This window comes from Anas platyrhynchos, chromosome 34, assembly GCF_047663525.1.
Source record: "Anas platyrhynchos isolate ZD024472 breed Pekin duck chromosome 34, IASCAAS_PekinDuck_T2T, whole genome shotgun sequence".
Taxonomy (NCBI): domain Eukaryota; kingdom Metazoa; phylum Chordata; class Aves; order Anseriformes; family Anatidae; genus Anas; species Anas platyrhynchos.
Genome location: NC_092622.1, coordinates 1,975,203 through 1,987,383, shown reverse-complemented (window position 1 = coordinate 1,987,383; position 12,181 = coordinate 1,975,203). Strand labels below are relative to the sequence as shown.

The 12,181-nt window shown below is 56.6% G+C and overlaps 1 long non-coding RNA gene across 1 annotated transcript; it reads left to right on the top strand.

Moving 5' to 3' along the window:
• Window positions 1-380: 380 nt before the first annotated feature.
• LOC140000901 (uncharacterized) lies at window positions 381-11,810 on the top strand. Its single transcript, XR_011806116.1, has 3 exons — window positions 381-483; window positions 1,588-1,648; window positions 11,001-11,810. It is a non-coding gene; the product is annotated as an uncharacterized lncRNA (long non-coding RNA).
• Window positions 11,811-12,181: the final 371 nt, after the last annotated feature.

The window sequence follows — 12,181 nt, the reverse complement described above, 5'->3', positions numbered from 1 at the left end:
TCTTCCCTTTTCTTCCCTTTTCTTCCCTTTTCTCCCTTTTTCTTCCCTTTTCTCCCTTTTTCTTCCCTTTTCTCCCTTTTCCTTCCCTTTCCTTCCTTTTTTCTTCCCTTTTCCTTCCCCTTTTCCCTCCTCCCCCCCCCACTTACCCCATTCATCCCCCCCCACTCCCCCCCCACAAACCCGAGCCCCCATATACCCATGCAACCCCCCCGTTGACCGTGCAACCCCCCCCCGGTGACCGTGCAACCCCCGCACCCCGAAGCACCCCCCTTATACAAGCGGGGGCCGTGGTCCAGCGGGGGGGGGGGGGTGATGCTGCGGGGATGCTGCGGGCTCCATGGCGACCGTTGCCGGGGCGACCGCCCCCCCCCCCCCCGCCCCCCCCCGTGTGCCCCGCGCAGCCGATGCGGGGCCAGCGAGCGGCGGGCGCGGAGCGGGGGGTCCCGGGGGGAGATTGATGGGGATCGATGCGGCGGGGAGCGGGTGAGTCACCGGCGGCGCCGGGCTGGGGCTGCGCCAGGCCCCACGGGCACGCGTGTGCGTGTGCGTGCACGCCCGGACACGTGTGTGCACGCGTGAGCACGCTGGGCTCGTGTGCAGGCGTGTGCTTGCGTGCAGGGGGTGTGTGGCTGGGGGTGTGCACATGTGTGTGCGTGTGAGTGTGCAAGGGTGTGCATGCATGCACGTGGTCTGTGTGCATGTGTGTGCATGCATGCGCATGCAGCTGTGTGTAAGTGTGTGCATGCATGCGTCTGCAAGTGTGCGTGTACATGCATCTGCATGTATGTGCACGTGGTGTGCGTGTGTCTCCGTGTGTCTGCACAAAAGTGCGTGCATTTGTTTGCATGCAGCTGGGTGGGTGCACGTTTGTGGGTGTGCACGTGTGTGCATGTGTCTGCATGCATGTTTGTGCACCTTCATGTGTGCAAGTGTGCAAGTATGCATGTATGAGCCTCCGTGTGTCTGCATGAGAGTGCATGCATTTGTCTGCATGAGTGTGCATGCATGTTCATGTCTGCATGTGTGCAGGTGTGTGCACGTGCCTGCATGTCTGTGCATGTGTCTGCAAGTGTCCGCATGCACTTTCATGTGTGTGCACGTGTGCAAGTGTGTGCCTGTGTCTGCATGTACGTGCACGTGTCTGCAAGTGCCTCCATGAGTGTGCATGCATTTATCTGCATGTGTCTCCATGCACATGTGTGTGGACGCGTGTGTGTATGTGTGCGTGTGTCTATGTGCAAATACACACGTTTGCATGCATGAGAATGTGCATGTGGGCGTGCACCAGAGTGCATGTGTACAGCCATGAGTGTGTGCATGCGTGTGTGTCCGTGCACAGGCACACGAGTGCATGCATGGCAGCGTGTGTGTGCACCATGGAAGCGGGAACATGAGCACACGTGTGTGCATGTGCTGGATGTGCGTGCGTGTGAGCAGGCAGGTGAGTGTGCAGGCGTGGGCGTGCCCACGTTGGCTGTGTGCATGCACGTGCCCGTGCGTGTTTGCACACACACACAGGAGCGTGCACGCGTGCAGCTGTGCAGCCACGTTTCCCTTGCAATTTACGACCCCTTCTTCTCCCCCCAGGACCCCCCCCGGTGCGTGCAGAGAGGGGTACACACGAAGCTCACCCCAACTCCGCTCCCAGGCAAGCCCCAAATATGTTCCCCCCCCCCGCGTGCACCCCTTCAGGGCCGTGCTCATGCAATGCACTGATTTTGGGGGAAAAATCGGGGGATTTGGGGCTCAGTTTGTCGCTGCTGCTCTTCGAAGAGCGGGGGGCAGCGGAGGGTGGTGGGGAGGGGGGGCGAGGGCTCGGCTCTTTCTTCCTCGCCTGCTCTCTGCACTGCACCACGATGCTACGGAAAATAATATCCCCGCAGCGGCGACCGGGAGAACATAAAAAAATGGGAAAAAAAAAAAAAAAAAAAAAGCACGGGGGGGGGAGAGGGGAGGGGGAGGCAGAGCTGGAAAGGTCGTCCGCGGCGCGCCGAGCTGAGCGGGGGGGCTCCCTTAGCCTTGCCGTGACCCCCTCTTCCCATGCACCCCCATCCTGCCCTACAAAGACCCCCCCCAAAAAAAAATACCCCTTAGACCCCCCCCAAAAAAAATCGTGCTGTGGGGTTTGGGTGCCCACAGCTGGGTGTTGGGGGGGGGGCAGCATCGTTTGGGGCTGAGTGAGGAGCGGTGATTTATAGGCACGGAGCCCCCCCCCCCCCCCCCCCATGCTATGAACCTGCAACAAAAGGGGGGCGGCGGCGGGGGGGGGGGCTGGAATCAATCCGGCGTTTTTTCACCCAATATTTGCTGCCGTTCCTTTGTTCTCGCAGCAGAGACCTCGGGAGCCGATGAGGCTTTAACGTTTTCCCCAGGTTTTCTTCTTTTTTTTTTTTTTTTCCCCTTCTCTTTAAGAGATTCTGCCTAAAATGGGATTTTTTTATTTTTTTTGCGGGGGGAGGCAAAAATTAGCCCCAAAAATGGAGAATTTGGTGCTGCGGAGCAGATGGGGAACGTCGGCCGCTCGGTTGCAAAAACCTCCAGCAAGGGGGGTGTGGGGACGTGGGGATCCCCCCCCCGTGTTTTTTTTTGGGGTCACGCTGCCCACCGGGGTGCTCAGAGGGGGGCGACAGCCTCACCCCACTGCTGCCCCCCCCCCCCCGGTCCCCATCCCCTGCATTGGGTTGGGGATGGAGGGGAGATGAGCATGGGGTGGGAATGTAGGATGGGGGGGGGGGACGGGATGGGGTGGGGGGGGGGGGGTTGTGGGGTGGGTGGGGAGCTATGGGATGGGGTGGGGGGGTTGTGGGGTAGGGAGAGGGGTCATGGGGTGGGATGGGGTGGGGTGGGATGGGGCTGAGTGTTATGGGGTTGGACACAGGCACCCAAGGGTGCCCCCCCCGGGGAAGCGATGCAGGATGAGACCCCGAACACCCAGGCCAGGACAGGCGACCCCAAGAGCACCCAAGGGTGCTGGGGACAAGTGGCACGGGATGGGTGGCACCGCCAGGGCCCTGCCCCTGCACCCTAGGGCCTGAAATGGGGTGGGATGGGGGGGGGCAAAACCCCACCGAGCCCCATTTTTGGGACAATTGCTCCACCCTCCAGGCTCGCACAGGAACGCGGCGAGGTGGCCGCCCCTCCTGGGAACCCCGGACCCCCCCCCCCCAAAAAAAAATCCCAGTGTCCCCAGTTACGGCGCGACCCCCCCAGTGCCCGGCTGCTGTGGATTCTCTGATGGCTACTAAAGGGTTGTGCTCGCCCCGCTGTTCCCCATGGGGCACACTGGGTTTTTCCTGATTCCCCCCCCCTACGTTCAACCTAACCAGTAAATTCTGCATTTTTCTCTCCATCTCCCCAAATTTAGCTAAGAAAAAGCCCAAAAAAATAAAAATAAATAAAGGGGAGGATGCTGAGGTCTGTAGGAAGGGGGTGCAGCGGGGCTGGTGGAGCCACACGCTGACCCCGCTTCTGCCCTCACCCCCAGCTCCACTTTTGGGTACCCCAAAGGCAGGGCTGAGGTTTTATCCCCCCACCCCCCCCCACCCCAGGGCAGCATTTTTGGGGGAGCAGCGAGTGCCCGGCCCCGCAGCCACCCCCGGCCCTGCCTCCGAAACCGAACGTGCTCAAAGCGAGCTGGGAAATGGGATTCGTTCCACCAGCCCCGGTGACAAAAGGAGGGGAAAAGAGCCGCCGAACCCGCTGCAAAATGAATATTTAAAAGAGAAGGAAACCCATTAAAATGGCTTCATTTTTATTCCCATTAGAGCCCATTAAATCAGCGCCAGGGCAGGGCGGCTGCAGGAGGGAAGGGGAGAGGGGGGGGGACACAGCCCTACGTGGTGGGGGATGAATGAGGCCACCAGCTCCGTCCTGGGGGCACCTGCAGCAAACTCAGCCCCCCCTCCCCAGGCACCTCCTTCCCTCCCCTGCCTCAGTTTCCCCACGTGCAGGACCACGGCGGACACCCAGCTGCCTCCCTCTGCCCCCATTTTCCCACCCAAGGGGGAAATTTGAGCGTGGGTTTGGGGACATCAAGGTGCCTCGGGGTCGGGAGCTGCATTTCGGGGCTGGGGAGGGCTCCCCAAAACCCCTATAACATCGGGGCTGTGGGTTATCGAGGTTTTGGGGCCACAGTGCCAATAACCCCAAAGCTCCCCCGTAACGGTGCCAAACACCAGGATTTTGGGCACTGTGGGCAGGTCCTAAAGCCGACATCAGCACAGCAGCAAAATGGCCGGGGAGACCCATTTTGGGTGGAAAATGGGCAAAATGGGCGGCGGGGGGGTGTTGTCTGTGCTTTAGTCTCATCATTCCCTGCGGGAGAGATGCTCGGAGGCGTCCGTGCTCTGGGGACCCGCCGCGACGCGGACCCCACCGGGGTGGGTTGGGGACCCCAAATGTCCCCAAGAGTCCTTCAGGGCGCTTTGGGGACCACTCTCCAGCTCAACGGCCGCCACCTCGGCCGTGTCTACCTTGAAAGTCGAGGAGCAGCCGAGGGAAGGTTTCCAAGGCAACCGCAAAAAAAAAAAAAAAAAAAAAAAAAAAAAAAATCTGCATTTCTCCATTTCGGGGTAAAGGCTGCAATTTGTATGCAGGCGGGCGCGCGGCGCCTTTGAAATTCAAGCAGAAAATCAAAAAGGCGAAGGCAGGAGCGTAGCTGCCGGGTGATTATGCGGGAGGTGGGAGAGCGGCGCGGCCCCGCTGTTATTTAGTGCCGTCCCCAGCGAGGCTGAGCAGGGACGGGGATGGGGACGGGGACAAGGTGGAGGGGACGGGGATGGGGACAGGGTGGTGGGGATGGGGACAGGGTGATGGAGATAGGGACAGGGTGTCGGGGAGCTTCAAGGGGATGAGGTGAGGGGATGGGGAGAGAAGGGGGAGAGGAGGAGAGGGGTGCAGGGGAGGGGGAGATGCACAAGAGGTGCCCAAGGAGAGAGGAATCCTTCCCGTCTGTCCGTCCTTCCTGTCCGTCTGTCCTTCCCGTCCGTCTCTCCGTATCCCCGTGCCCTTCCCGTCTCCCCACGCCGTTTCCCCATCCATCCTTTCTGTCCTTTCTCTCCATCTGTCCCTACCCACGCATTCTCACGTTCCACATCTCCTCCCCATCTGTCCTTCCTGCCCGTCTGCCTCTCCTTTCTGTCTGTCCTTCCTGTCCGTCCGTCCGTCCTCCCTATCCATCCATCCATCCATCCATCCATCCATCCATCCATCCATCCATCCATCCATCCCCCCGTCTGTCCTTCCTACCCATTTATCCATCTTTTCTACCCTTCCCATCCATCCTCCTGTCCTTCCCATCCATCCATCCATCCATCCATCCGTCCATCCGTCCGTCTGTCCTTCCCATCCATCCGTCCTTCCCATCCATCTCCCTACCCTTCCCACCCTTCCTTATCCGTCTGTCCTTGCTGTCTGTCCTTCCCATTCCCCTCTCTCCACCCACCCTGGGTGCCCAGGACCAGCAGGGCAGACCCTATTTATCCCCTTGCCCTTTTCCCAGTTCCTTTGTCCCCATCCCAGTATCGCACTGGTGCCCCGCAGAGTCGGTGAGCTGAACCGGTTGGGCACCAACTGGGGAGGGCAGCGCCAGCCTGGATGGGGACACAAGGACCAGGGATCACCTCTACCTCCCCCAACAATGCCAAGGAGGGGACAAACCCCACAGAGGGGTAGGGGGGTGACGCTGCAGCCCCCTGGGGTGACGCCATCGGGGGGGTGACGCCGAGCCGGGGCGTCCCCGGTGCTGGAAACGCGCGGCCCCGGGAGCGCGAGCGGCCCCGGCACGGCGGTGATTTACGGACGGCGGCTCCTCGGGAGACATCTGCCTCTTGTCAGGGCTTTGTTTTAGCGCGGGCGCTGCGGTCCTTTGTCCTCGCCGCGCTCCCCGACGGCTTTGTTTTTGTTTTTCACCGTTTTTTCCTCTTTCCGCTGCATTTTTCCTCCTTCGGTTGTGGGGTGGCCGCGTTGGGGACGTGGGGACGGAGCAGCGGGAGCGGGGGCTCGCCTTGCTGTGAAGGTTTGGGATGGCGGTGGGAGGCAGCCCAGACCCCAAGGAGAAGGGCACACGCTGCCTCCAACCCCGTTCCCTTCTGAGGGGGTCAATTTGGGTTAGAAACACCCCAAAATGGAGAGCCTCTGACAGCTGCTTGGACAAAATGCCCACAAAGCAACCTCCACATCCCAGCCAAACACCCTGACACGGGTGACGGAGGCACCATGTGCACACACGTGGCATTTCCCTCCAAGGCTTCAAATTTAGCGTTTTTTCACCCAAACCAAGGGATGGGCACTGCTCACCCCGCAGGTGCCCCCCAGCTGCTGCAGCTTTTGGAGCTCGGATGGAAACCAGACGTAGGAACAAAATGTGGCTCCCCGTTCCCTCACAGACTGCCCCATCCGCTGGGGAGGGATGCTCCATTTTTTCCCCAAAAAAACATTTTCTTGCACCAAGCCCTCGCCAGCATCTCCCGCAGTGGCCAAGAGGCCAGACCCCGCAGCGTGTCCCAGGCAGGTGCTGAGATAAAAAACCCGGAGGATGCCGGTGGATGCAAACATCCCCAACCACTCGTTAGCCATCGCCTTGCAATTATCCCAACTAATTAAGCGGCTCTGGGAAATCTCACTTCCTCCAGACTGGTGTTTACTGGTGGTCAGCAGTTTTTCACACACACACACACACACAACATTTCCCCCATTTTATATTGGGGTAGCCCTGATTGAATGAAAAATAACCTTTTTTCTCCCAATATTCCCCAGAAAAAAAAAAAAATATATTTCTCCATCTCTTTTTTTTGGGGCCTGGGTATTTTAGCTGGAAGTACCAAAAGACTGAATTTTGGCCAAAAAACATCAAACTTGACCATTTTCAGCTTCGAGGGGGGGAAACATTTGGGAACGTCCTGGGAGTTTGGGTCCGGTTCCAGCACCTGGGGTATTTCCAGCCAAAAAAACACAAAATTTGCTATGGGTGGAAGGAGCGAGAAGGGTCACTGTTTGCTCCCAGTGCCTTTGGAAACCTCTCAGCTTTTAGGTTGCTGCTTAAAACTCCCCCCTCCACCAGCTCTGCCTTCCCCAGGCTGCCAAAGCCCCCAGAATCCCAAATATTCACCCAAACGCCCGTTTCCTCCACCTTTTTCAGCGTCTGCCTGCGCTCCCCGCGCCGAGAGGAGGGGAAAGGGCTGCGGTGGGAGGCTGGCTCTGTCCCTCCAATCCATCATCTTTATTTCCTGTTGTAACTGACAAATTGTTCTGTATTTTATATCGGATCCCTCCAGGCAAAGTGGCTGTGGGATGTGCTTTTTTTTTTTTTTTTTTTGGTATTACCTGGGAAAAAAAAAAAAAAAAAAAAAAAAGTGGGGTCATAAAATGAAATCATAATAAAAAAAAAAAAAGTCAAAATAGTCCGAAAGAACAGATACGGTGGTAATGAGCACCGCAGAGATGCTCGATAAACCCAAGCAGGGCTGCAGGGAGAGGGGAATAAAAGCGATGGGAAGGCGAGGGGAAAGGGCAGAATCCCCACCCCCCTCAGCCCCTTATTGCTTCCAAAAAGCTCTGCAGAAATTTTCGGCACCTCCGATTATCATCATCAGGTGCAAACACACCCCAAAGCCACTTATTTCACCCTAAACCAGCCCCACTTGCACCCTAATTTCAGCTGGGAAAAGAAAGAAAAACCTCCCTGGGAAAAGAAAAATCCTGATTTTTTAGGTTTTTTATTATTTTTTTTTAGCGCGAAGCTTTGATTATTCTCCTTAAAACGCCGTTTCCGTCAGGATTTTAATTGTCTTTGAAAAGGTCAGGCGCCGCTCCTTCCCGCAGGTTTCATTGCAGTTTATTTATTTGCCCCTGGAGGAAAACCGCGCTGGTGGCATTCCGCTTGAAAAATCCTCTGCTTTTGAAAAAAAAAATAATGTTAAAAAAATTAAAAAGAAAAAAAAAAAAAAAAGAGATTCTTTTTTATTATTATTATCATTCTGAACTCCTTGTATCGCTGGTTCTGAGTTTTGCAGGGGAAAAGGGGAAATCTGCTTGGCTCTGGGCTACCTGCAGTGCTCCCCCTATGCCATATTTTTGCCCCAAATCCCTGTTTTTGCCCCATTTTATGGAAAGGTCATTAAGCAAACCTCGAATCCACCCCCATTCACCGCAAAACCTGGGCTGGGGCCAAACCTGGACACGCAGTGGGGTGGCTGGGCTCAGCACTCCTTTCCCACCACCCCAGCCATGAGTGAACCAAAATAGCTGATAATTGCCCCATTTTGTGTTTGGGGCTGTTTTTCATGCTATCCAAACCCAGCGATGGGCTGGGGTGCTATTTGGGGTAAAATGAGACCTTTTTAGGGCCGGGGATGGGGGATTTTGGTGGATTTCAGCAGCTGCACACCACTGATGACACCCATATCCAAGGGCAGGTGAGAACCTGGGGGACACTCAGAATAAGGTGGCTGTGCTGGAAAAGGCCCCCCCAGGAGAGATGTCCCCCCTGGGACACCCGCGGTGGCACCGGGGGAGGGGACAGTGGTGACTGGTGGTGGTGGTGGCAGAGATGTCCCCATTTTCCCACGGCTTGTAGGGTTGGCAGCTGCAGGGCGGCTTGTTTGGGTCTAAAAAGCAGCAAAATGGTTGTTCCAGGGGAAAACTGGAAGAAAGCTGTTAAATGGAACCCACGTGAATACGGACGTGGGGACCCCAAAGAAAGAGCCCCCAAAATGTGGGGGCCTCGAATTGGTGGATAAAGAGCCCCACATCCTCCAAAAAGGGGGGACCCCAAATCGGTGGCGAAGCAGCCCCGTATCTCCCAAATGGGGGACCCCAAATGGGTGGAGGAACAGCCCCACACCCCCCAAGAATGGGACCCCAAACTGGGAGAGAAGCAGCTCTGCTCCCAAAAAGCCCCCTCAAAAAGGTGCTCGGCTGAATTAACAACCCCCCTCCAGCCCCCGCGTGGCTTTTCCCAGCCTGAAGCCCCCCCACCATTGTCCTGCCTCTCCCCAAAAGGTATTTTTTTTGGGGGGGGGGGAGTGGGCAGAGGGCAGAAATTAAAAAAAAATCCACGAGATGAGGCAGAGCCAAGGGGATTTGGGGAGGGGGCTTGCTTGCAGCCGCGGTGCTGCAGCGCAGCCGCCTCCAGTCGCGGTTTTCCAGCCCGGTTATCGACAGGGGGAGCGATGTCTCTGCAGATCCGCAGCCTGCACGGCCTGGCTCAGCCAGGGCTGATGCTGAATTCCTCCCCCTCTCCTTCCTCCAGCACCCCTGGGTGCTGCGGGCTCTGCTCTGCCCCCTCCCAGGCCACGCAGAATTGTTTGCTTGGGGAGGGGGTTACGTTTCCCTGGGCTTTGCACAATCACCCCGAGGGCTGCTCTGGGTCGTCCTCACCAAAATCGAACTGGTTTGAGCCAATTTTTGGCTGTGTTTGATAGCAGGAAAAAAGAAGGAAAAAAAAAAAACCTCTAAATCTTCCCAAAAGAGACAGCTGGGAGCAGAGGAAAGAGCACCGATGCCACCCGCAGAGGGCTGGAGCACAACCTCATATTAGACACTAGAGAAGCCAAGCAGAAGGCAGCGAGCCCCAGGGGGGCAATTCCAGCAAATGAAGCTTTGCACCCCGGCCAAATCCTGCCGCAGGTGCTCTCCGAAGGGCCAAATCCTGCAAAAGCTTCCTTCGTCTGCAGAGGAGCATCACCAGCTGAAGCAGGAGCGGATTGTTTTGGGTGAAGAAAAAAAAAAAAATAATAGAGTAGAAATAAAAACCACAAAAGGCTGAAATCCCCCTGTGATGAAAAAAAAAAAAAGACAGAAAAAACGGGCTAATTATATTTTATTTGCTGCTCAAAAGGAAAACGGCTTGCTGCAGGCAGGCAGGGAGCGGGGTTTTTAGGGTGCCTGGAGGAGAATGCAGCTCCTGAGGTTTTGCAGGAGGGTTTCGCCTCTGCAGGGCTCATTTTCTGGGCAGCCAAATCCTGCCTGGGCTCCGCCAGTCGCAGCTTGCTGCCGTGCCGGCGCTGCGGGTGCTGCAGGCCGGGCTCCTTTGTGCGCCCTGAGGGAAAACCTTGGTGCCCTGCTTGGGTTTTTGCAGGGCTGGCGAGGCCACGGGGCCGATGCTGAGCTTTGCTGGGTTTGGTTTTGCACTGGGGGAGCCTCCGCGTCTTCATTTATTTTTGCACCACGGGAGCACCCCCGTTTTAGTCTTACTTTTGCACATCCCCAGCTCCTTTTCCACCTTGGGATCCTCCGAGTGTGAGCTCAGTTTTTGCACCAGGGAAGCGTTCCCGTCTCCAGCTTTGCTTCTCCACGCGTGGAGCATCCCCCTCTCGGTTTCCCTCTTGCACCACGGCAGCATCCGCAGCTCAGCTCTGCTTTTGCACCACGGGAAAACGCTGACCTTGCTTTTGCCGTTGCGTGAGGGAAGCATCCCCATCAGGTCTGCTTCTGCAGGAGGGAAACACCCCTGGCTTGGTTTGGGTTTTGCACCACTGGAGCCTCCCCATCTTGGCTTTGCTCTTGCACCACTGGAGCATCCAGCCATGAGCTCGCCCCATGCCACCCTCTCCAAGACCTCATTTGCAGGAACTTCACGTGGATGCCAAGAGGAAAAAACTCGAGGAATGATGCAGGGAGAGGACATTTCTCCTTTTACTCCATCCCGAGCCGTGCCGGCCCCATTCCCCGTCAGCTGGGGCGCGCCGGGGCGCAGTGGTGCCTGCAGCCCCGGCCTGTTTCGGCTTGCTCCCTGCATATTTTGTGGATGTGTCGGCAAAGCTCTGCCTCCCTTTGGGGCTCTGCGAGGCACTGGAGAGAGCAATCTCCCCCTCCTCGCATTCCTGACAAAAGGCAGCCCCCACCACGGCCCCTGCACCCAGAGCAAATTTCCCTGCCTGCCCCGAGTGGGGTCGGATCCTGCCTCCGGTCCCATGGTTTGCAGCCATGGAAATGCATGGGACAGGCAGAAGTCTGCTTGCTTTATATATATGTATATATATTATTTCTTTTTTTTGCAGGAAATTTGAAAAAAATAAATAAAACCAATGAAAAGAAATCTGCAAGAGGCCACTGTGCAGCCACGCAATCGCCCCGTTTGCCTCCGCATTAACCTGTAATTAACGATGTGATGAAATTCAAACAGGTTTCATTCCGTGGAAAGTCCGTCTCGCCTTCCAGTAAACTCTGCATTGGTTTAATTGGCTCTAATTTACATGAAAACAATTATCAACCGCGTTCTGCCTTTGGAAAGGGGTTAGGAAAGTGATGGAAGTGTCTGGAAAAAGAAAAGGCTCGTGAATCACCGGCCCCGGCAGCGCTTCCCCAGCGCGGGATGCGGCTTTGTGCCTCTTCCACCGGCCGCTCCCGGTGCATAAAGCCCAAGATGTCTCATTAGGACAGAAAAGGAAAGGGGAGGCTGAAATCATGATTTATGTTTTGTCTGGAGTGAGTCAAGGCTTGGTTTTAAGGGGTGTCCTGATGTCACGGTGATGGGCTGGGAGATGGGGAAGCCAGGCCCAAGCATCATGGATCACCGAAGAGGATTTGGCTGAATGAAGCCAGAGTGAAAAAAAAGCAGCCTCAATCCCCACGTCACCCTAAAAGGAAGAAAATGAAGTGGAAAAAAATAAAATCAGGGTTTGCCCACAGTGCCAACGCCGCTGGTGCATCCCCAACCCACCCCCACCACCTCCAGCCTGGCCTCACCCTCTGCAGAGAAACACAACCCTTGAAACCACAGCGAAGAGGCGCTTTTTTCTTTCATTTTTCTTTGCAAAGACCAATAATAATAATAATAATAATAAAAATAATAAAAAAAACTGCACAAGACAAAAATAAACCCCTAATCCCATCGGCCTCCGCCGGGATTTCGGGGCGCGGGGCGGGCAGCCCACGGGAGCGCAGCCACGTGGCGGCGTTTCGGCGCGAGCCGTAAATCACGGCCAGCTGCTGAGTGGGGAAAGCAGAGGAAAATCCCTGCGGCAGCTGCGGTCGGAGCCGCCTCGTGCTCGGGGCCACCAGGAATGGGGACGCCTCGGGGTGCTCCAGGCTTGGGGACGCTCAAGGACGTGGCCACTCTTGGCACGGCTTCGGCGAGCGGGTGGCACCGCGTGGCTGGCGCATCCAAGAGCTCACCCCCAGGGGGGGTTGTTTTTTGGGGTATTTTCCAGCAGCTCTCGCTCTGTCCGGTGTTTCTTCA